Source organism: Chelonia mydas, chromosome 5 (assembly GCF_015237465.2).
Source record: "Chelonia mydas isolate rCheMyd1 chromosome 5, rCheMyd1.pri.v2, whole genome shotgun sequence".
Classification (NCBI taxonomy): Eukaryota; Metazoa; Chordata; order Testudines; family Cheloniidae; genus Chelonia; species Chelonia mydas.
In genome coordinates, this window is record NC_051245.2 from 110,640,935 (window position 1) to 110,666,602 (window position 25,668).

At 38.8% G+C, this 25,668-nt stretch overlaps 1 long non-coding RNA gene across 3 annotated transcripts in view; it reads left to right on the forward strand.

The window, feature by feature from the left end:
- The window catches only part of LOC114020758, a 39,915-nt gene extending 16,858 nt beyond the window's left edge, over nt 1-23,057 (forward strand). For all 3 annotated transcript variants that reach the window (XR_005225784.2, XR_005225785.2, XR_003565528.3), the window contains exons 4-5: nt 18,382-18,430; nt 20,401-23,057. This is a non-coding gene — a long non-coding RNA (uncharacterized LOC114020758). The remainder of the gene's footprint in view (nt 1-18,381; nt 18,431-20,400) is intronic.
- The last annotated feature ends 2,611 nt before the right edge of the window (nt 23,058-25,668 follow it).

Here is a 25,668-nt window from a genome sequence, read left to right on the forward strand (position 1 = left end):
ACTTCCATGACCTCACTTGAGTTGTGAGCAAATAACTATTTCCAGCTATGTCTTCCTCCAACTGACCTTTCCTTGTTAATATGAACCCTAGCTCTACTTTCAAACTATATGCTGCTAGGGTACCTTGACATGTCCACAGTTTCATCTTTTCATCTATCCCTGGGCTATAGATCTTCATTCCATCACACCACCATTTTAAGGATCATGTATACTTTAAAGTATTCTAGAATACCATGTGGCTTTTGGACACTGGTGATATTTTTAAAGTTTTATTTATTTTTTTATTTATTATGTAGAGCAAGTAAATCTAATATTTTGTGATCTGCTGCAGCACTGTCCATTGTAATAGCCTTTGGAGTAGATGTTACCGTTCTGGGTGAAGGTGTCCATATTATTCAGTAAAACTCTGTGTCTGTTGTAAAATCAGCATTAAAAGTGTGCTATTTTATTGTGGGCAAAGAGTCAGCAATAAAATTTGCAGTCTGTTTTCAAAGTTGCTCAAGCAGTATTTCTTTGTGTGGCTACTAGAAAAAGGAGAGGAACATCCCCTGAAACTTCTAGAGCATCAATCAAGGGGAATTAGAAAGATTCATTTCTTCCTTGTTCGGGGTTTTTTTTTTTTTTTTCAGTTTGAGTTGTTACTTTCTATTCTAGTTCTTCAAACAAGTGTTACTCTTATTAAAAGAGAAGCACCACTCTGCCTCACCATATGACACCCTGTTTTGTTTGTCTACGTAGGGCCTGCTTGAGCTCCCATTCAACTCAATGACAAAACTCTCAGTGATTTCAGTAGGAACAGGATTGGACCCTAGAGACGTTGCAGTATATCAAGTAAACAGGTGGATAATAGGCCCTTAGCCCCAGTGCTGCTCCCACTGAAGTCAAGCTCCAGTGGGACTATTCATGTGAGTGAAAGTACACATATGAGTATGTGGTTGCAAGGTCAGGGCCTATGTGACACAGAAGCAAAGGGAAAGAGTGTCACATGGGTACAGGGGTCAAGGTGGTAATTGTCCCTGAGAAAGCAAATTGCTTGAATAAGACAGTGAGAGTTTGTCAGGGTTGGTGGGCTATGTGTAAAATATATGGAATATATGAATGTTAAATATTATTAACAACCCATTAAACAAATACGGTTATAGTACCAATAGCATAGACTGAAGGGTGAGGGAGTTGGGTAGGAAATTAAAACAATGCACCTGTAAATTCCAGTAACTGTTTGTAGTATTGGGTCCAGTATTAGTAGTAGAAACAAGCAGCAGTTGTCAAGTGACAACGTACCCTTGATAATGCAATCAGAGATTATTATAATTCATCAGATTGAATTTTGCTGATTTGAAAAAATTATGTGTATTTCCTCTCTTGAAATGTCATATAAGCAGCAAAGTCTTACAAGTAAAATGAGATTATCTAGGTTCTAAGCTCTTTGAGGCAGAAACAGCCTCTTTGTTCTGTGGTTGTACAGTGTGTAGTGCAATGGGGTGCTGGTCCATGACTGAGAGTTCCTAGGCACTACCACAATACAGATAATAAAAAATAAGCTCAGAGAAGTGTAACTAATATTCACACACCAACCGTGTTCAATAAGTATGTTCCTCTGTGTCCACAACTTGAATGTCTAATGTCTCTCAACCTGTTTTCTACACTACACCTTCCACCTGCCCACACACCTCTCCAAACAGAGAGATGTGAGAAGAAAAGCCAGCTTCCGCAAGACCAAAGGAATTTCTTGCTATCTGCACATTAACAAATACACAAAAACAAAGTTTGAACAAGTTCTAAAAATCTGATCCAAGAAAGGAAGTACTTGAATAGAATAAGAGTGTAGGAGTGAGCTGTTGGCATATTTGCATGTTAGAGGGTGGTTACCTGGATATTCATCATTGTTTTCCTTCCCTAAAAAGTTGCAGCATTTCAAACCAGCATGCCTGGCCATACACTCAAGGGTGAGGATGTATGTAATTCATGCTCTTAAAGTGTGGTTCTTCTCTGACCCATATAAAACCAGCAACTTTTACTTTCAGAAGTGCTTTCCTGTGCATAGTTAGTAATGATGGGTGAGGTAATATCTTTTATTGGACCCACTTCTGTTGGTGAGAGAAACAAGCTTCCGAGTTTACACAGAGCTGTTTTTCAGGTCTTCAGAGTGTCACAGCTAAATCCAAGGTGGAACAGAGCATTTAGCATAAGTAGTTAACACATATTTCAAGGGACCATTCAAGGTGAAGTGGCTGGTTAACACTTCTCCAGTTCTGGGGGAGAAACAGGAAGGGGGTGGTTAAGTGGATTATAGATTCTTGTAATAAACCATACATTTATAACTTTGCTTGATCCTAAAAATCATGGGCTGCATAGAGATACTGCATTTATATCTTATTACAACAGTCTATAACCCACTCACGCCCATTCCCCAAGCTTCTCTCCTCTTTCCCCCCCTCTCCCCCTGTGACTTGTCTCTCGCACCGAAGTTGATCCAATAACAGATATTACCTCTCCCACATTCTCTCTCTAATATCCTGGGACGAACACGGCTACAACACTGCCTGCAATGTAGCCATGTCTGATTACTAACATGCTTCTGATGAAGTGAGCTGTAGCTCACGAAACCTTATGCTCAAATAAATTTGTTAGTGTCTAAGGTGCCACAAGTCCTCCTTTTCTTTTTTTAAAAATGTTTTAATTGTTTTTGCTTCTGTTAATGCAGACGTGCCAAACACAGCTAACCAATATCTTCAAAGTTTCCATATAGAAATTGTGCAATTTTCAGGTGTATTAATAAAAAATTCCTTAATCACTCATTCAAGATTTGTCTTTCTATATTTGATTTTCCCAGTCCCATATAATCTGGTGGCAATTTCTAGAAAAATCTCACCCTCCATTAAAATCTGGGTTCTCCTGTTTCCCTCCTGTATTGTATTAAGGTTGCTGTGATGAAGTACAGGATATTTTTCAACACTCTCATTTTTAAAAATTCATAAAGCATAGTGTATTCCGTGTTGTTTCCTAGCAGTAACAATTTTTCTCAATGGTGGATCTGGATAACTTTCAGAGCAGTGAATAGTTATTTTAATTTTGGCATGGGAAGTGCTACAGTGGGAGCCCCTTTGTTGTATCCCAAGAGTCTTTCATTGGCAAAAAGTGACACTAGATGTGGAGGGCAGAATTGGCAGTGATAGAGATGGCATCTGTTGTAATATACCATGTTGAGGAATGTCTCCTGCCCTGCAATATTTATTCTAGTCGGGACCTTTGTTCTGTCCTGCAACCACTTAGTAACCAGGATTAAGTTCAGCGCTGAAACTAAAGTAACTCTCCAGCACTGTTACAAGGGGGATGATTTAGTTGGTGTTGGTCCTGCTTTGAGCAGGGGATTGGACTAGATGACCTCCTGGGGTCTCTTCCGACCCTAATATTCTATGATTCTGTTGAGACACGAGTTATTCTTTGGAGTAGGATATGCATCCGACAAAGTGGGCATTCACCCACAAAAGCTTATGCTCCAATACGTCTGTTAGTCTATAAGGTGTCACAGGACTCTTTGCTGCTTTTACAGATCCAGACTAACATGGCTACCCCTCTGATCTTTGGAGTAGGATATTTTCATTTTATGTTGTCTGGGTTTGGAGGTGGTGTGTGTGGGTGCTCCTCACCCAGCCAATTTTGTTCTCTCTTCAGCGTCATTAATCTTTGTGCATTGCATCAGCTGGAGCTTGAAAAAGTTCTCAAAGCCCTGGTCTTTAATTGGTAAATCATCACATCCTGTCCTAAAAGAGTAATCTTTTACCTTTTGTAGAAAGTAAAAATGTGAGCATAGCCCTAAGCCCCAGGAACACTTTTATTAAAAAATGCTTCGAGTTATATTTTTAAAAATTAATTGAGTGAACAGTGTCATACTGGCAACCCTGGAATATGACATTCTCTACCTATCCCCAGAACTATTACGGAATGAGCTTCCCTGTACTGCGTCAGTAATCTGCCTCAACCCTAACCTGGAGTGATTGCTTCGAGGGATGTGTGAGTCATTTTGGCTCCATGTTGCTTAGACAACCCTCTCAGGCCCAGATCCTCAAAGATATTTAGGTGCCTAACTCCCCCTGATTTCACATGTTTCTGATATATAGTTAAAAGAAAATCTAAGCTTTAAAAACAAACCGTCTACTAATGAGGTCTCTAGCAGATCCATTTCAGTTCCTTTAGAGGCTGACAAAAAGTGGAGCTGGAGTTACGGTATCTTGTACAAAATGCAGTGCTTAGTTTGTGAGTCTTGGAGAGAGAAAGAGAGATCTTGTTTTGAAATGTAAACACCTGACTCTGTATAAAGGCCCGTGTCTTCTGGTGAGGTTTTTGTACATTACTGGAAGCAAATGCTTGCCACACAACAAACCAAAGTCCTACTTCTGTCTAGAAGACTTTTCAAACATAGTTTCACTGTCTGCTTTAAAACAAAATAATTGATTACCTCTCTTTATTGTAAATATGTTTCAATTTACTCGTTACTGTGCTTACCCAACCAATGTGACTTTTGTTTCCATTGTGGAAGCTCAAAAGCCCCTCTCTTTCACCAACAAAAGTTGATCCAGTAAAAGATATGATCTCTCCTACTTTGTCTCTTTTTCCACTGGCAGCTAAGAGTCTCTGAATATACAGTATTGTAACCACCTCCTGGTTCCTTATGGGCAATATGTTCACCCTCCAGTACAACATGCAGGCAGTAAAAGGCTTCATAATCCCCGCAGCACAGAGAAGGGGAGTACTGTCCCTGGTTAGAGGTAGAGCTAGGTGGGAATTATTGACGTTTTTTTGGTAATTGAAAAATGCTGATTCATCAGAATGGAAACTTTTTGCAGCAATGTATCCGTTTCAACAAAAATTTCATCTGGCGGTTTCTCAGATCCAGGATGGAACTGCTAGTCAAAATGAGAGGGAACAAGTGCCCAGCATAACCAGTAGCCGAGTGGGTAGGGCACTCACCCGGGATAGGAGAGACCTTGGGAGGTTGTGCAAGGTAGGTTCCCCATAGATTGTGGCATTGCTTTGTAAGGTAGCACAGTATTTGCTTACATGCTGACAGACATTGGGCAGGACTTTTTTCTTGGCTATTAATTATACACTGTCAATGCTGTGCCTTTTTATATGTTTTTACCTGCAACATACTTGGAATCGGAGGTTAATGTGTAGTTGTACTGTCTTTACTTTGAAGTTTTGAAATATTCTCTCTATTTCCATTAGGAACATCCTGTGATATACCTTGCACTATCTCATTTGGCAGTACTGGCAATATACTGGGCTTTCAAGTCCATATTCATTTTTATGTTAATTTCTAGACTGTTCATAAAATATTAAATTGAGATTTTGAAAGCAGTCTAGAGAGATTAGATACCTCTTTCATTAGAATTAATTAAATGTATTAATTAGATTGATATTTTCAAGGCAGTCTAAGAGTCTAGAAATTAATACAGACTGGAAAATCCACCACTTTGCCAGTATTCCCAAATGAGACGGTATAATCTATATAACAGGAAGTAAAAAAATTCATTCTTAATGTAAGATATGTTCTAATCCTCTAAACTGCTTTGAAAATCTCAACCTGATAGTTTATCTTTTTTACTTTCGATTAATCACTTCAAATAGAGCTCTTTTTATTTGATTCAACTAGGATTTAATTCTTATTTACACTAACACTGCTTTGCACCACTCTGGAAGTGTAAAGGGGCCTTAAAATGAGTGTAAATGTAATTTACATTTGCTTTAAAGCACCTTTGCAGTGCCAGAATGATGCATAGTGACCTTAGTGTAAATGAGAATAAGGCCCTTCAAGTTTTTGATGGTTATTATTGAGAGTTCCTGTGATTAAGATATTATTGAGGGCAGATCATTACATTTTAGTATCTTAGATAACCTTTTCCAGATATTTTGAGGATGTTTCGTGAACTGGTTGCCTAGTCAATGGTTGGTTAGATCTGACTATTTAGAAAGGGTCTGTATTTTGGTTGAAGCTGAAATGCCTGGGCTTGTTTAATTTCTACCTAATGTTGCTGGGGATTCGAGTGATGCCCATCTAAAATTGCTTTGCTCTCAGTTAGGCAAATTTTATTTATATGTATGCCAACTTCAATCTCATAACAAGGGCTTCTAGCTTCCAAGCAAAAATCATGGGGAATAATGGGCAACCCTCCTTGAAATCCTTCTGAAAGAAATTATTTTTGAGATATGTCACTTCACATTTACCCATACGCAGAATGTACATTAGCTGTTTCAGGAATGGCTTTCTAATTAGCCAAGATTTTCCAAAGTCATTAGTAATTATGAGTGTCTCAAGTTGTGTGAAACACCTTTAAAGGGGACTGATTTTTCAGAGGGTGGGTATTCAGCACTTCCTGAAAATCACTCCCCTTTAATGTGTCTTGAATTGGGCACCCAAAAATAACTATGGTTTTTAACCACCTCCTTTACATAGGCCCATTCCACATTGTCAAAGGCATTTTCTTCATGCAGGAAGACTATCCAAACATCCTGGTTTACTGGGCCTATATCTGCAAGCCCATCTAGAAGTTGTCCTATATTAATTAAAAAACTAGTCCAGTATAAAGCTTGTCAGGACTTTGTGGTTCGCATGTTTAGAATCTTTTTTTTTAATAGCTATTGGCCCATAACTTGTTACTCTTTTGAGGCCTAAATTTAATCCTAGAGCTAAATGAATACTAGACAAAATATTTGGTGTTGTTATATCACAACAATTTAACAAATAGCATTTTACCAGCTGGTAACCCTGGTCAATCTCTGCAAAAATTAATCACTGAAAAATTTGTTAAACTTGTGTAATTTCCTCTTTATTCAGCAAAGCACATAAGTGCATTCTGAACGTTAAGTACATGCTTAAGCGCTTTTCTGAATCAGGGCCTGATTCCTTCTAACAATTCCACCCTGGTCATAGGTTGACCCAGAGCCTATTCCTGATTTGGCTGAATAATGGGGAGATTTAATTAATCAAGAAACTCAAGCGTTCTGCTGTCAGAGCCTGCTGCTTCTGATGGATACAGGTGCTAATAAAATGTATTTTATAAAATGTGCTAGCTAGATCTACTGTATTATTTGAAATAGCTGAGATTGGATTAGAGTCTTTCTTGTCTACAAGTAATCTATACAACATTTCCCTGCTTTATTAGCTGAGCAATAAAGTTTTGTTTTAAAGTCGTGTAGCATGCCCTCTTCGCTTGTTTACCAAAAGCTCCATCTCAACTTAGTACCTTTTGATAAAAGTCCCATCTGTTCTAGCTGTATTACAGCAAGCCAGATGTTGCTCCTCTTGCTTTGTTTTATTTTCTAGTTTTTGAATTTACTTTAGATGCATTTTTTTATGCTAGATATGCAACAGTCTTTGCTGCATTGCTGCTTCTCCAGTGTCCCCATTGCCACAGTAGCACATTAGGGGAAACTGTCCTCAAGGTATAGTTTTCTTGTAAATAATATTTTTAAAATGCTATCTCTGACAGAAGGAAATCTGGAAAAGTACCATATTCTGTGTGGTATTGGAAGAAAGGAGGGTCTTTTACTCCCAATTCCAACTGCAAAATGATTGACACACATGCTGATGGTGCAGCAATTCTTATAGTAAATACCTATGAGGATGAGCCCTGGCATTGCTAGGAAATGATGTGTCCTAGAACAGTTTTTGCTGATAGAAGCAAACCATGTGATTTTAAATAATAATAATAATAATAAATATCTGTATCCTAAAGCTACTATGTACCACACGATTCCCTTTTCCAGCTATATTTTAACTAGCTGTTTGTAGTAGCTTTCAAGTACGAATACGTGAAGCAGTTTCTCCACCCATTGTTGGATTAATCATTGCACCAAGATCTCCTGCATTCAATACATGTACCTTGTCTGGCACTAAATTCATTAAGGTGAAAACAAAATATTTGGGTGGTATTTTCAACGACACAACTAGGCATCCAACTCCCATTGACTTTCAATGTATTACATTGACTTTCAATGGAAATTAGGCACCTACCTGCCATTTGTGCCTTTGAAAAATCTTCCCTTTACATTGTAGGTGCAATTAGGACATATGGATTTAGCAAAACTGACACCTTATTATACCTTTATAGGTTTTCTGACTCTTTATTTCTATCCAGAGCAGCATGGTAGTGACTCTGTCAATCCACCATTTCACCGGTAAAAGCTGAAAGAAGAGATCAGGTTTCTATCTTTTATGGGCCCACCACAAAAAGTAAAGACAAGCTTGTATTGTATTGTACTGCCAAGTCTTTTGTGCAGACACTGTATGAGCAATTGTCTGAACTCAGGCTTAAGAGAGAAATGTGATAGTATCCTGAAATTCAAGGAAAACACAGATCTACTGTAGCTCAACACACTATAATTAGGTTACTTACAACTAAAATGGTGAATAAGACTGCTTTTCAGCAGTCACGTATAATATTTGATGGATGAAGTTGTAACTTAGCTCAAGTGAAATGTTTGTCTAGAACTACAACTGCAGAGAAGGAAAAATAGCAGAGCACTAGAGTTTACATAGCAAACTTTACCCTTTTATAGTAAAGACAAACATTTCCTTCATATACATTTATAAGCACCCACTTTTCTAGGAGAGTTACTATTATTGATTAATAACTAGGATGTAATTAATCTCCCTGGAGTCCTGGAGGATGGTATGGTTTGTTGTTTGCTGCTCTTTACTGCTGACAAAACAGATTAATATGTAATGGAAACTAATTATTGTAAAATAGTGCTGCTAAGTTTAAATATGAAAGCCAACAGAACAGAGCATGAATAGAGTAGAATAACATTTGTATGCATTTTCCCCCTTTGTATTTTTTCCTGGAATGAACAGAATTACCTGCCAGATTGAACATCTCAAATACACTGCCAGAAGAAGTCAGATGAACAGATACATAAAGAAACTAGGGATGAGAAAACCTGGTGAAGTTCTGGGTTTGCAAATTTTTTTCAAGTTTTGTCATTTAAAAAAAAAATGTTCCCATAGTATTAACCCTGGTATTTTTCAGGGGAAATTTAATTTTAAAACTACACCATTTTTTTGACTAAATGGAAGCTCGTGCTATGCAAATCAAGATCGTGACCACGCTAAGACTTAGCAGATGCTTCACTCTATGCACGTGAATAGCTCTTCCACTGAAGTCAATGGGACTACTCACATGCACTTGTGGCATTATTAACATTCCATTGGGCCCCAAAAGACTAAAATACTTTCTGCTATGATTTGTCTAAAATTATAGAAGGATTCATGAATAAGATTCCTTGAACTATATCATCAAATGTAGTATGTTGTTGCTATTTGTCCTTGTCACAAGATATTTTTCTATTGTAGATTTTATAGCACAATCAGTAGGCAAATAATTAAGTGGTTCAGGGTACAGTAAATTCTATTAATTTTGAATGACTTTATAACTCAGGAGATGGTTGGTCGGTCTGTGAGTATTGGCAAATCTGCTTTAAGAAATATAGGAGAGATGATCAGATGGCAGGGATTATCCTACAGCAGGGGGGGTTTGTTGATGATTTTTTAAACTATGCAGGAACAGGAATATTTGTTAACTACTCAAGTGGTATCTTTTATCTGTTTTTAGGAATCTCTCCATGCCACTTGATCTATTTGAAGTCTATAAGGGCCTAACAGCCCAATACATTCACACCAGAGGGAAATCAGAAAGTGCTTGGATTCTGTGGCGTGTGAACTTGATTGAGTAGATGGACAGATGGCTAGCTAGATGGCAGTTTTATTACCTAGCAGATAATCCTGCACTTTGTGTTGTCTTCCTGTATGATGGTCTAACTATAAGAAAGTCTCAAGGAAATATCAGCTTTTAAAGAACATTTATCTTTTACACTGATGCATGTTATATATTTGACACCAGTAAAAAGTACTTTGCCCTAATCTTGGTACAGTCTCTGACTGAACAATGGTAAACATGCACAAAAAACACTAACATTTCAAAAATACATATAAGCACATTGACAATTGGTAGCAAGATTTCAAAAGTGCACTTCAGAGTATGCTCCACACCAATCTGAACATTTCAAAAATTCATTTAAACTGCCCTTACCTTTTAATTGTCTGGATTCTGAGTATCTTTCCAGGTGACTAGTTTTGGATGATAGTAATTACTTACACACACACACACACACACACACACACGTTGTGCTCACCCCATGCTCCAGGTATCTAAACAAAACACAAACCTCAGATAATTCCATTCAAATACTGTGTTGTTCAAATAAGTTGAAATTTAGCAAACTGAGTTCTCCTAACCTTAAAGGAAAACCTTTAAGGCAAGTCCCTTTGAGACACGCAGTTTTTATTCAATCTATGACATTGTCATCACCCTCCTTCCTGGTGATTAATTTACTGTTATCTTTCTTACTAATCCCTTTCATGATTCTTCTAAATTAAATGATGAGGAAAACATCATTCTTATGGACAGGTGGGAAAGCCTAACCCTAAGGGAATCTGTTTCCTCCCTTTTCTGTTACCCCTTCTCTTTTTTCCTTTCCTGTTTCATTTAATTACTACGTAGGAAGGATATAATGCAAAATGTTGGCTGAAGTGACTCATATCCTGGGTTCGCCGGGCACACCTCGTCTTTGTATTTTTTACACCCACAGTTAAATGCAGACTCATTGAGAATGACAAATTATATGACAAGTTCCCAAACAGTAGATGTCTGAGAAAACGGAGATGTTTCATGTTAATGTGTAAATGGGTCAACTTAAAAAAAAAACTTGGAAATTCTTGCAAGCTCCGCTCTCAATTCAAATGGCTTACATAAAACCATTGCTTCTGCCTTTTTCAAAGAGAGAACGTACAGTTTTCAATATCCACAGACTGCTCTTCAGTCTACCTAGGTTCTTTCACTAAGGCCATGTCCATAGGATCTGAGCACTCTACAGATTTATTTCAGTAAATACAAGAAACAATTTTCCATTCTGCAGACTTTTATGTCATTTCATATTTTTATAACCTCTTAAGGTTCTCACTTTGCAAGCTATAAATGAGATTTTTTAAAGAAGGTAAATTAGTGAAGTGTTTTTTGGTAATGTAATATGCTAACTTAGGGAAAAATATTTAGTTCCAATTAAGAAATACCTTTTTATCAATTACATATATTATGATTAATGACCATGATGAAGTGTATGTATCATATTATAGGCAGGGCTAATGGCCCTACCTATTATTTAGTTTTCTTGTCATTTCCTATTATAAGATTCTGTTTTAAGTCACTTGTAACTTTGGCAAAATTTAACCATTTAGCTAAAATTTCCCTTGCTGAATGCCTAACATTTGGGGACAAATTTCAGCTAAAATGGATTATTAATTTCTGAGAATAAGCCTAAGGAAAAATATGTTGTTTTGCCTGTGTTAAAAAAATTCTGGTGACAATTATTTGAGAAGCTTTAGCACCCCCATGCTTTGGAGCAGAGACTTAAATTTGGCAGAGGAGTGACCTTTGAATCAGGAATGTGCCTTTTGCTGTCCCTGTGACAGTCTTCCCAAATTTGATCAATTAAAATCCTTCCAGAAATCACAGTTCTCACAAGCTCAGTAGACACAGGCTAGAACTTTGCACCTATTTCCCTGAAGATTCTTTTCCACACTAGGCATGCTCCAGCCTGGGCTGAGCATGACCTTCCCTACAATTGCAGTTCTGGGCTGCTGTGGCCAAGGTTAGAACTGGGTACCAGAACTGTGATCAAGGAGCCTGTCTCTCCTGTGTTCTCAATGACCTTCCTGCAGGACCCAGGCAGTGTGGAGGAGGAAACTGCTGATTCATACTCAGAAGGCACAACAATTGGATCTGGCAGCAGGTAGAGAAATTAGACTGGGACTGGTTAGGCAAGGAGATTATCATAGGGAATTGAGGAGGGGCAGGTGTGAGGAGACTGAGATTGGATGAGGAGCCATTGTGGGAGACTGGGACTGGCTGGCCAAGGAGACCAGAACTGGGAACCGGTGGGCGGAGGAGAGAGATTAATGGGAGGGGAGACATATCAGATAAAGAGCCGGGCGGGAGGGGGACGAATGCGCACTGGCTCGGTAAAGATCCTGGGACAAGGGAGGTGAGTGGGGATGGAGGGACACAAATTTGGATGAGAAGCCCACTGAGTGAGACTGGGACAGGAAGCCAGTGGAGATGGGGAAGTGAATGTGAGGGCAAGTAGAGGCCGAATGGGGAGGCGAGAAGGGAAGAGACAGGTGATTGTTGTCGGTAGGACCCCTGCTCCATTTATTGCAGAAGTTGGAAGGGGAATAGTGAATGGGGTGGGGGGTTGCAAGAAGAGAAAGGATGGTCTCATGTGGTTAAGGCAGTTTAATTCTGCCCTGGTGAATTGGATTCCAGCCCAGCTTATGCCATAGAGTTCCTATCTCATGGTAGACAAGTCACTTAAACCAAACTTTCCACAGGTGATCACTGATTGTGTGTTCCTCGTTTTCTTGATGCCTTACTTGAGAGACTGGGGTCTGATTTGCCAAAGGGCTGAGTGCTCTCAACTTAAAATGAAGTCAATGGGAGCTGTACTTTCAACATATAAAATTCTATGTAATGATACATACTCTGGAAAATCAGGTCCTAGATGTCTTAAATTGGGCACCAAAATATAGTGAATATTCTTGACTTTCATCTATCTATGTCTCAGTTCCCCAGCTGTAAATTGGGTATAACAATACCTACTCGTGTTGTGAAAATAAATTAAAGTTTCTGAAGTGCTCAAATACTATAGTGATGAGTGCCAAAGAAAAGCCCCTGAGTAAATCAATGATTCTGTCTTCAAAGTAGGGGTTGAAATAGCATGCGGTAAATAAGGCATGGGTCCACACATTGAACAATGAGATTAAAAAGAAATATTGCCTAACTACCCATTCCATAAGTGAACACTGTCCTTTCTGTGTGCTGAATGAGTCGTGTGTGCATGCATGCTATGGAAAAAAATAGATGATCATTTATTTAAAAACTGCATCATAATACATACAAACAAGGGGGCTGAATTAAGGTTGCACAGACAACCTTAATTCTGGCATTTCCTAACAATTGAGAGGTTTTTTTGCAACATGGGCGGTGGATGAACCACCGGTTGGGGGAGGTTAGCCCCTGGCCAGCCCCACCCCCTGCCCCAGCCGAGGACCTGCCCCTCTTCCCCCGCCTGATCCCCCTCTCAATGTGTCTGCCAGTCCCCCAGAGCCCTGGGCAGATGGGTGATGCACAGCCAACCCCCGAGTGCCGGGTGGGCAGGCAATCATGCCCCCCCAGACCCACTGCCCCAGCACCCCAAGCACAGAGCGAGCAGCCCCAAAACTTCCAGCCCCCTCTGCCCCCCAGCGCTGGGCAGCACAGCCCTAGGGCCCGGGGGCCCCCCAGTATGGGGTGTCCCCAACCCACCCCAATTCCCCAACCCCCTAGCCCCAGCCAGCTTCCCTGAAGAGAGGCAGCCTGCCTGGGCTGGGGCCAAGGGGCAAGGGCAATCAGGAGGGGGATTCGGGGAGGAGCATGGGCATGGCCATGCTGGGCTGTTTAGGGAGGCATAGCCTTCCCCAGCCTATGCAACGCACCACCCATGGTTTGTAATCTTAATAGCATTCTTTTAACATAGTTTTTGTGTGTGTGTTGATAGATACACACACACAGAGATATGCCATACATGATCACTGATTAAAATTCAAAGCTCAGCTCAGTATTCAACAAAAGTTTTCACCCTTTAATGTCTGTTTAGTGGCCGAGGTGAAATGAGTTGATGGTCTCAGTCCAGTTTGCTCTTGATCGTTATCACCATCATGAAGAGTACTGTACCACCATAATTACACCTATTTGGTCCCCTTTTTGGCAATTCCAGGAGAGAGACCATGGTCTGTCCTTTCTAGTCAAGATGCCTTAAATCTGGTGAAACCGTGTGGGCATAGGCGCCGACTTGGTGGGTGCTCAGGGGCTGGAGCACCCACGGGGAAAAAATGGGTGGGTGGTGAGCACCCACCGGCAACCCCCCCCATCAGCTCTCCCTCACCCCCCGCCCAATGCCTCCAGCCCGCTGGTGGGCCCTGCGGATCAGTGCCTCCCCCGCCCTTCTCATGCCTCCCGCCCACTGCAATCAGCTGTTTTGCGGCATGCAGGAGGCTCTGCGGGGGAGGAGTGAGGACACAGTGCACTCGGGGGAGGGGGTGGAGTGGGGTCAGGAAGTGGTAGGGTGGGAGTGGAATGGGGACGGGAAGAGGCGGGACGGGAATGGGGACTTGGGTGAAGTGGGGGTGGGGCCTTGGGCAGAGCTGGAGGTCGAGTACCCCCTGGTACTTTGGAAAGTCGGCGCCTATGAGTGTGGGAAAGTTGCATGGCCACTGAATATATTGTATCTGTTCCTTGGGTGTATACAGGACTTCAGTCTCCAAGTCTAGCAATCTGCCACCTTTCATTAGCACTAGATTCACATGAAAAATTTAAAACAACAATTAGATAAATGCATTCCATATATTTGGTATTGTGTCAAGGTATAGACCTCATGTACTTTGGTACTTATTTGAAAATAAAATGATTTCTAATGGTAATTACCATCACATTATTTATGAGTAAGCTTTCATTTAGGCTTTTACCCACCCACTGTGTGTATGCACAGATACTTAGACACATACTTTGCAGGTCTGGACACTTGTGTGCTAAGAGAATTTCTACCTGCCCAAGCCCTTTAAATGGTTTGACCCCTACAGGTATACAGATGTTAGAATTTGAAACCAGAGACCCTCGGCTTTGCATGTACAAATGTTACAGCTTGTGCACCCTCAGGTATTAGATATTTAAAGTGCTTGTGCAGGTATTAGATATTTTTATATTGCATGTGCAAGTGTAAACAAGGAGTCCAACCCTTGAAAATGTGGGCATTGAGCTATGAAATAGTGCACAAACACCTGTCAAAATGCTGATGGTCATTGACTCTGAGTACAAGTCACGATGCTTTGGAAGTGACTAGAGAATGTGAACCTCCTAAGTTTTGGGAATTCCGTTCAAATCTTTCCTGATCTACTGGAACTCACGTTGGAAACCACACACATTCAGGGGTGGTTTGTGGTTGGATTTTTTTTTGGCATGGTTTCCGATATTAGTTGAGTTCGTTTAACATTATTATTTCAGTACATTATCCAGGGAATTTTGCTGTCTTTCATTAAACAAATAATTTGACAATTATTTTGGGCTGTATTCAACCAGCTCAACTAATTATACACCTGCGTCATCCCCTCTTCAGTCCCATAGAAATTAGTTTAGAAAGATAATAGTTTGGGACTTCATTTACCTTTTGTTCTGAGTCTATCCTGCTTCCTACAGGCAGCCATAGCAAGATGGAAGCCCTGAGAATATGACTGTAATTGAGCAGGGCAGGGAGTGGCAGGTTGAGATTCAGTGCCACTCTGGAGGAACAAGGCCTTTGTAAGGTTTACCCTGGTCTCCCTCACACCAAAGATTTGCTGGCCTTAAGGATCAGCTTTGCAGCCTCTTTCCATAGAGGAGGAAACCCCACTTCCAACCCCCTCAGTGGAATGATGTGGGAAGATCTCTCACTCTGAAATCTGTCCCACAGGTTTTACCACAGGATCAGTGTTTTTAAAATATAAGAATCTTCAGACTGTAATTCGGTAATACTGAGATGGGAATACACTGATTTAACAGAGAAAAACCTTTGTCAGCCTGGATATGTTCTGACCATGCAAGAAAAAGAAATCATTTGTAATCAGTAAAGTGCTAATCAAGGAGCATGTAAGTAATTAAGGAAAAGACTTGGATGGTCAAAGAAGTGGGAGGCCATGTCTGAGCAACAGAACTTCTAGGAAGCCCTGAATAAACGAAGTGTTTCTTGATCATTGTTGGACCTAGTTCTGCATTCCTTGCACACCCAAAACTTCTAGTGAACTCAGTGGGAGTTTTGATCGCACAGAGAATGCAGAATCAAGTCCTTTTTTTAAAAATGGAAGATGGATAATGACAAGCATTTCCCATTCTGTTTTATTGGTGCAGGTATGGCAGCGTTGCTGATCAGTATCAAAGTGCCAAGTTTAGGACTGTATTTCCAATGGTTGCACTTAAAACATTTCTCAGGTTGAATTATTTTGGTTCCAGCATAATTCTCCATTGTACATATAGGGAACCTCTCTAGAACAGGTAGAAATGTTCAGATCTGTAGAAATACTTCATGTGGTCAGTGCACTAGCATTTATTTACTTTGAGCCAAAACCTTCGGTCCATTCTAGAGTAGCCACCTGACAGTGAATGCAGACAAGCAGGACTCGGCCCTCAGTCCTATTCAGATATTTAATGTCTTTGAAAGTTTTTAAATAACGTGGCTACCAATGTGAGGGCCTGCTCAGACTCACTCTGTGACATTGGGCAAGTGACTTCGCCTCTCTTTGACTCTGTTACTTCCTATTTGTAAAATGGAGATAATAATACTTGCCCATCGTGAAATGTTTTGAGATCAACAGGCGGATAAAAAAGCTTTGTAAGTGAAAAGTATTGTAAAGTATTATTGGTAAAACTCTAGCTATGATACATTCATGGCCTTCATTGCTGGAGTTCCTGTGCGCCTTTCCGTCTTCAATGCATTCATCTTTACAATACCCCTGTGAAGTACAGAAATGCCATTGTCCCGTTTTTTACAACTGGGGAACTGAGACACAGTGAAAATAAGTGTTTGCCCAACATCTCACAGGCAGAGTAGGGAAATGAATGCAGGTCTCCTGAGTCCCTGGCTAGTGCCCTAACCACTTTATCATCCTTGCTCTTCTTCGGGTTCAAGTCTTGTTCTGCATTTGGATTTCAGATACCTCCTTATTTTGAGGAATTCAGATCATGAATGTTTTTGTTCATGCCCATCTCTAGTGAAATAATAATTATTTGTGTGATATTATTTTGAGAAATATTTCTTTTTGTTTTACACTAAATATATAAAATGAGCATGTTGGTGACATCAAAGAAGGCTTTACAAGCTACTGTTTAGACTGCCAAAACAATCTGTGGCTGAAGAAAATGCATAAATATGGGATCCCATGAAACGGTCATTTTCTTTGCTCTCTCCCTTGTGATCTTTTATCAGCGATAGAAAAATTGCAGCCTCAAGACGGCAATTGTGTAAATTATACTCTTTGAAATATGTAGTAATAACTCAAGGATTGGAGCAATGTAATGTTGTATGGTGAGTGTTCAATATGTGATGATCATCTCAGACTAAATAAATAAACATGAGAGGCAAGTGACTTCCAACTATTTTTCAGATTCCTTCAAGCACATAAATAATTCTTCTGACTTTTCCCCAAAAATATTTTCAACACTAATAGAGTAAAAAGAAAGAAAACTCAGCTCCATTAAACAAACTCTAGCATAATATATAAACTATAGAGAAAACAAGTTACATTGCAAAAATATAAAAGACAAAATGATTGATAGGATGGTCGTGTTGATTACAAATATGTGTTTGGAGTGACTCTCATATAGGCACAAGCTGGGTCTTGGTAGCACAAGATGTTTAAGTAGTGCCATAGAAATTTAGCCTTGGTCACTAGAGTGAATCCTTTATCTTACAAAAAGTACCATGGAATCTTTAACATCTGTCCAGAGCAGAAAGAATCTTTTTGTTTTTGAGTCTCTCCTCAAGGACCCACACCTCACAAAATGGATAAAGTGAAAGACACACACCCACAACATAGATTATGCAGCTCAGTCGGAAGAAATTATGAACTATATCTGCAGAGATTAGAAATTGTGTTTCTAAATAGTCAAGGGAATTTATAGGGCACCAGCGTAGCCGAAAGGAATTTTGTCATTGACTGCAGTGGGAGCATAGTTAGTTCCTCTGTTTTACACATGAGGCCAGGGGCATTGTCTCTAGCTTCACTGAGTGGTTTTTTTGTAAGCTGTAAACTCGGTGTATAAAATTTATGAAGTATGAAATTAGAAATGTCCTCATATTAGAGAGTGTGTGTTTGTATGTGTGTACACATATATATCATAATGAAAAAAGAGATTACTTTGCAACAATTTTGACTCCAAAAGACCTAATTCAGACAAAAGATTCAATAGAGTCAAACAGAATTTCATCTGAGTAGAGAGTGCAATATGAAGTCCAAAATCTAATATCAACGTATCTTTTGATAATTGGAAAAAATGCATGTTTTAACAGTGATGGGTGTTGTCATTTATGAAGACAGCAAAGCTGTAGAATTTGCATTAATTGTCAAAAAAATGTAATGACTGTACTGTTTAACAGTTAGCATGCAGGAGACCTCATTGAGAACAAATGAGTCATAGAAAAAACTCGGTTTACATACAGTAATTAACTTTTCTTTGTCCTGGTCTCTGATCTGTTAAGTGCTGGCACTGGGCCATAACAATGAAGGAGAAGATGAAGAAGACAGCAGGTAAGAAAAACTGCCTCCTATTTTTTTTTTTTTTAATTTCTCTCCTAAACTGAAATATTGTCTCTGTATAATCTGTAGAGGGGTTAGAGGTTTGGTGACTGATTTTGATGTTGTATATAAAACTGTCATAAAAGCATAATGAAGCAAAATATAATGTAATCAGGATGAAGTTTATACTTTTTTATCTTACAGTCTGATCCTGTACATCCTTATGTATAGATCAGATCCTGCAATCTGTACTCACAATGAGTAGCTCTGCTGTGAGTAGTCCCATTGACTTAATGGAACTGCTTGCGTGAGTAAACAGCATGTATGTGAACAAGGGCTGCAGAATCACTCCAATAAGAAAGGGTTTGCAGGATCAGGCCCTAAAATATAAACACTCTGGAATTCGTTACGCTTACATTATGTTTTGCTTCATTATGTTTTATTATAGTTTTATATACAATACAAAATCTGTCTCTAAACCTCTAACCTTTAAAGTTTACAGAGATGCTGCATTTCAGTTTTGTAGAGAGAGAAAAAATGAGGTAGGAGATTTTTGCTTATCTTCTGTCGTCCTTATCTGGGATTTGCAACCTCATATAAGCAATATCTACTGACGCAAGCAGTTTCATGGACTGCATTGGAGTCATTTGTCTGACTGAGAATTATTCACATAGATGAGGTAAGCAAAATTAAGATCCTTTGTTTGGAAAAAAGGAAGTTTTATGAAACACAGTATTCAGTGAAATGGGTTTTTTTAAGATCAAGTAAATGAAAACAGGTTTTGGTTTGGATTTAAAAATTCCTGTTCAGTATTTGAAAGCCAGGCACTGAGGCACTGGTATAATGCATGAGATCCAGAAAATTAAACTCATCATGAACCAAAGCGAAACTGACTAGTATGTTTTCATTGTGTAAGGTAAATGAAATGCAAAATCTAAACAAACATAATAAATGAATAAAAAGTCAATTAGATTTCTCACATTAATTTAATTTTTCATCATTAAGGTATTAATATTGGTAACACAGCTGAAGAAATTTTTTTATATATATGATTTTTATCCTGACCAAAGTTCCATTTAAAATTTTAGTTGCAGCTATTTGTTGAGAGATGAAAAATGCTCCATTACTTAATGACTTTTTAAAAAAAAACATAATCCCACATTTTATTTTCATTTGTACTTGTGACCTGTCTAAATATTTTGGGAAGGAGGCAGGATCATGATGGGGACTCCTAATAGGATATAGAACCTGTCAGATCTAGTCATTGGTTTGAATTTTACCTAGGTTGATGGTGACTGAAAGTAGTTAACAGCTGAATCCTGTTCTGTATGAAAAAGATGATGGACCCTCCTCAGCTCCTAGTGGACAAGAGCAACATCATAATTGGCACTAATTGGTATCTTTGTTGGGAGTTGCAGCAGGGAGATCCTGGACTGAATGAGCATAAAGACTCAATTACAATCTCTCTGGAAGGCAGTCCCTTCAGAGCAGGGGCTTGCTCCTGCCCCCACTGGCTACAGTTGTGCAGGATCAGAGCCTCGTTGAAGACCACTGACATAACTAAGTCAGGATTTTCAGGCTCAGGCCTTAGCTAAATCTTTGTTTTGGAGAAAGGAATAAGCTCTTGCCCTAACACCCTGTGAGGCATCATAGTTTTTGTTAAATCTGAATAATCAGTGTCTGACTCATATTTTAAAAGTGCCTATGCATATTAAATCAATAAAAAAAACAATATAGTGCATGCTGCATATGTTTAGATACCAATTTTACAGTAAATAACTAAAATGAGTCTCCAGATACCAAAACAGATTTTGCAAATCAAGGTAAATTAATGAAGGCCTGTATACACTAAAACTTTAAAAATATTTCTTTCTTTAATAGATTAGGGCAGAACACTTGTTGCCTAGAGAAACATGGGTGATTTGCTCAAGGTCCAGTCTTGTTCCCATTGATGCTAATGACAACACTCTCACTGATTTCAGTGTTGCAGGCTCTGGACATTCAGTACATGGCTATTTGAAAGTCCCTACGGATATACTATATGGCATGCCTCCTAATGAAGGACTCAGGAAGATCAGGTCGTCAACAAGGAATGTATATATCCCTGAAGAAAGAAACCAAAGCTTCGGAATGAAGTCAGCAAATTAGCACATAAGAAAGAGAACGGAGGATATAGCTTAACCCTTCAGTTGTTATCTTTGTCATGCCAGGGGAAGGGATCATGAGTCAAACATGGAAAGTCAGTGAGAGTTTTGAATGCATGAAAATTGGAGATCATTCCCCAATTCAGCAGTCATGCTTGGCTCAGGTAAATCCTCCATACAGCCCCAACCCAGCAAACCATTTAGGCGGTTTTGTAACTTTAGGCGTGTGAGTAATCCCACTGAAGTCAATCAGAATGCTTACATCTTTAAAGTTATGCATGTGTTTAAGTGCTTTACTAATTTTCAGTTCTTTACTTACCAGTGCTAATTAGGCTGTGTACAACAAATAGTTATGCTTTGATTAGATTAAATAAGGCACACTGTAGGCATGAATTTTGTACCTTAGATATTAGTAGGTAAGTTACTGCTCTTTTCTAGATAGTAGTTTGTGTATTTCCCTATTTCTGATAAATATTGTTATTTCATATTGGGGAAATATTCCCATTCAAGTTACCCACTACATTTTAGAATTTAAAATTAATACAGAAATCTGTTCTTAATCCCTAAGTACATATGTGTGCTGTAACAGTGAGAACGCTTTAAGAGTCATTGCCCTTTTTTATGATGTTCAGTCTTCAGGTTTGCATAACTTCACTATGCTACATATTAAAGGAATATTGTCACCTTAAAAATCATATAACTTCTGTATCTGTGTTTTAAAAATACCCCTTTAGATTACTAAAACAGAGTTTTTTTAAAATGAGGTACTTTTAATCATTTAGGCTGTTTCTTTTCTTTTTGCATATCTCAGCTTGATAAATGAAACTGGTTAGTTTCACTTTTATATAGCTTTTAGTTAGTTAATATTTTTTGCTTTTATGTTTTCACACATTTGACTAGCACAATGCTTCAGTATTTGGATTGGTATCTGCAAGATACTCTGCAAGAGAATCCTTACTCTTTTCTTTTCTTTTCTTTTCTTTTCTTTTCTTTTCTTTTCTTTTCTTTTCTTTTCTTTTCTTTAAAGGAAACCATCTCCACTGAAATTCAGTTTTAAAACAGTCCTGGGAAGATTTCTATTAACTTGTTTTTACAAAATCCATTATTTTTACAAATTGTTAGTCTGGGGCAAAATTTCACTCAGCTGTGTCGTTTCAGAAGATTACAGAAAATAAGCACATTAAATTGTCTTTGCAGCCCTCAAAAAAAACCAACCCACTAAGCACCTGAGAAAACAAGGATGTAAGCATAAAAGATGTAAGCATAAATTAATGAAATGGGGATTAGAAAGGGGAAATCCCAATCTCTGAAATTAATCAAATGTATGTATTAAAAGGGTGAGTCAGTTGAACTTAATAAAGTGGTTGATATAAAATACAAGTATTTTCAAAGTAGAGGCTTGGAGAGTTGTATCCTAAATTGAAATTTGTAGGGTGAAATCCTGGCTTCATTATAGTTGATGGCAAAACTCCCAAGCATTTGCCTCTGTTTTAACTGAAGTTAGTACGGCTGCTTGCATGGATAAGAATCACTCACTAGAGCCAGGGGTTGCTGGATTGGGGACTAAGGACTGAAACACAACGCATGCCTTAACTTCAAGCACCTAGGTCCATTGGGACACCAGTGTAGTAGAGTAAGATGAGTGGAACTACTCACATGGTTGTAATTCTTTGCAGGACTGGAGCCTAAATCTATAACTAAACAGGCAGCTTTCTAAGTTCATTTAGCTTTTTAATATTACCCTACCCAGACTAATATTGAGAATAGTTGAATAACAGTAAAGCCATCTTGTGGTCCACTCTGTCCTCATAAAAATAGTAATTTGGCAAGACAGTAAACATAATCATGTAGACTGGCATGAAAGTAATTTACTTTCAGTTCTGTTATGTTGAAGATGCTACTATAAGGCTTAAAAAAATAAAGACCAGTCAACTCAGTTAGTTCTGGGACGTTGAATGAATGTACTATTGAATGAATGTAAACTAAAATGATGTAAGCATGACAACAAAACGCTAAAAGAATGTACAAGTTGACTTTGGTATCATTCTATTGATAGAGTGCTTCAGTTTAGTGATGTAATAAAATTAGTCACAAATTTCTTTACAAACATCTGTTCTGCTACATGAATAGCTTGCAAGCCAGTCATTGTGGCTCTGGTATCTGAGCTTCAAAACTGGCATGCTTGGTCAGTAGCACGGGTCTCATGGAATTAATTCTGCTTAATGACTTAAGTGGCTAACTACTACACACAAATTGCAAATTTTGAATATTGAAATAGAATATATAATTGAAAATTTTCTGTCAGGGTAAAATTCATCCCTGTGCAGCACAGGTCTATGTATTGCTTTAGCCTATTTTGAGGGCTTATGTGGGGCATAAGTAATAGACGAGCCTTTTGCTGGATCTTTGCACAGGGTTGAATTTTGCCCATCGTGCATATTCAGGTACTGGAGCTTAATATATATTTTTCTTGAGTATTAGTGCCAGTAAAACATGACTGCTCAAATGTTCATAGAAAGCAAATATGAAAAGGGTAGTGAAAACAATCAGATAGAAATTCATTTTTTGAATTCAAATGAATAGTCAATGAAAAATGTTCACTTTTCACTCTGCTTTAGTCTCAGTTCCTTTTTTTCTTTAGCATATTTTTTCCTTTGTATAAAACTGATCTTTTGTAAACTGATAAAAGGTTCTTCAGAGCTGTTATGGCATGTTCTTCTGCTCTGTTAATGTGTATCAATAATAGGCATAATTGTGGTACAGATCCATGTTTTCAAATGCCTGCTAATCTGCTGAAGAAAATTAGTGTGTGATTTCAGCTTCTTCAACTCTATCTTAGTTATTTTATTACACTTCAAAGGACTTAGTCTATTTTAATTTTATAAACCTAAATCAATTTTAAATCAGAATGTGAAAAAGCACCCAGAGTTGCGAAACTACAGTTTCTTTGTCGGGTGTCTATTACTTAGGGAGTCAAATGGATTGTACTATGCTTATTTTTTATAGTAATTCATGAAACAGGTGATTATCTCTAAGTACAATGTATTCTTATGAGCCTCTGATAATCAGGACCATTCCTTAATTGGCATGTTTCTGAGTCCACTGGGTTGTGCCAATTAAGGAGATTTGACTTTTCCAATTGCCCTCTCGATACCTCAGATTATCATAAATTAATTCTAACTGCCTTAGTAAAAATTGGGGGCCCCATCATATAGTTCTTTCTCAGACCAAAGCAGGGACAATAATTGTTCTCTATTCTGCTGTGGGGAAAAGGGATGAGAACGCTGCAGGAAAGAGATGAGGACATGTATAGAGCTCCCATGGAAGTTGTCAAGGTTCCCTCCCCACTCTGAACTCTAGGGTACAGATGTGGGGACCTGCATGAAAAAACCCCCTAAGCTTATTTTTACCAGCTTAGGTTAAAACTTCCCCAAGGTACAAACTATTTTACCTTTTGTCCTTGGACTTTATTGCTGCCACCACCAAGCGTCTAACAAATATATAACATAGAAAGAGCCCACTTGGAAATGTCTTTTCCCCCCAAAATCCTCCCAAACCCTACACCCCCTTTCCTGGGAAGGCTTGATAAAAATCCTCACCAATTTGCATAGGTGAACACAGACCCAAACCCTTGGATTTTAAGAAGAATTTTAATTGAAGAAAAAGTAAAAGAATCACTTCTGTAAAATCAGGATGGTAAATACCTTACAGGGTAATCAGATTCAAAACATAGAGAATCCCTCTAGGCAAAACCTTAAGTTACAAAAAGACACAAAAACAGGAATATACATTCCATTCAGCACAGCTTATTTTATCAGCCATTTAAACAAAACAGAATCTAATGCATATCTAGCTAGATTACTTAGTAAATTCTAAGACTCCATTCCTTTTCTGTTCCCGGCAAAAGCATCACACAGACAGAGAGAGCCTTTGTTTCTCCCTCCCTCGAGCTTTGAAAGTATCTTGTCTCCTCCTTGGTCATTTTGGTCAGGTGCCAGCGAGGTTATCCTAGCTTCTTAACCCTTTACAGGTGAAAGGGTTTTTCCTCTGGCCAGGAGGGATTTTAAAGGTGTTTACCCTTCCCTTTATACTTATGACAGAAGTCAAAGAGAGTTTTGGAGAAATTGCGAGATCAGACCCTGAATTTCCTGAAATAAAATGAGTCAAACCACTGAAAGTATTCTCCATCTCCTCCTCTTGAAGGCCAAATCTGTAATTCCCTGAACATACATGACACCTTCCACACAACACAAGGCTTTCTGAGTAGAGAGGACAAAACAAGAGCCCGAGTCCAAAGCAGAACAGATCAACATTGAATACATTATTTGATGAAGATGGTCGTTAATCACCACCATTTATTCATCACATAATATTCTAATAAATTAATGAATAATTGTGATTTTCATCAATGTAGTAGATGAATAATATTCAACCAGTGGAGTTCAACCACAAAACTTCATAGCTCGGGTTTTTAATTTTTTATTTGGGGTCGTCTAAATCAGTGGTGCCCATCCTTATTACACAGGAGGGCCACATACACCTAAGCACAACCTTGTGTGGGCCAACAGATTCTACATATTTTAATAAGATATACAGTAACCTGTGTTGATTTATATTTTAAGTTCAGCTTGTTTAGCATGTATTTAGACAGGTTGTTTCTATGTACACTATTCTCTGTTTACACACTTACGTAAACTAAAATGATGTAAGCATGACGACAAAACACTGATGAATCAGCTGTTAGTATATTGTGTTGAAGCTGGCTGCGGGCTTTATGAGGTGGGGCACCCCTGATCTAATGGGACCATCCCTGGTCTTGGTTTAGATGTGTCTCTCAGGTTGTGGGAGGGGATTGGAAAAACAGTTTTGGTTTTGGTCCATCTGCCTTTCTCAGTATCCATATGTGTTTAGAGCTCAGTTGTGGCTTTAAGAGAGGCCATGGCAGGAGGCAGTGCAAAGTAAGAGCTCTCATAGGCATTGTGCCTCATCAGGTCACGGTGCCAGGAGTGGAGGTGGGGGAGCATGGCATACATGCCTCCCTATCACAAGTCAACTTCATTGGCTGATGCACTGGTGGGTCAGGACTTTGGCCATACCCCTTTCTGG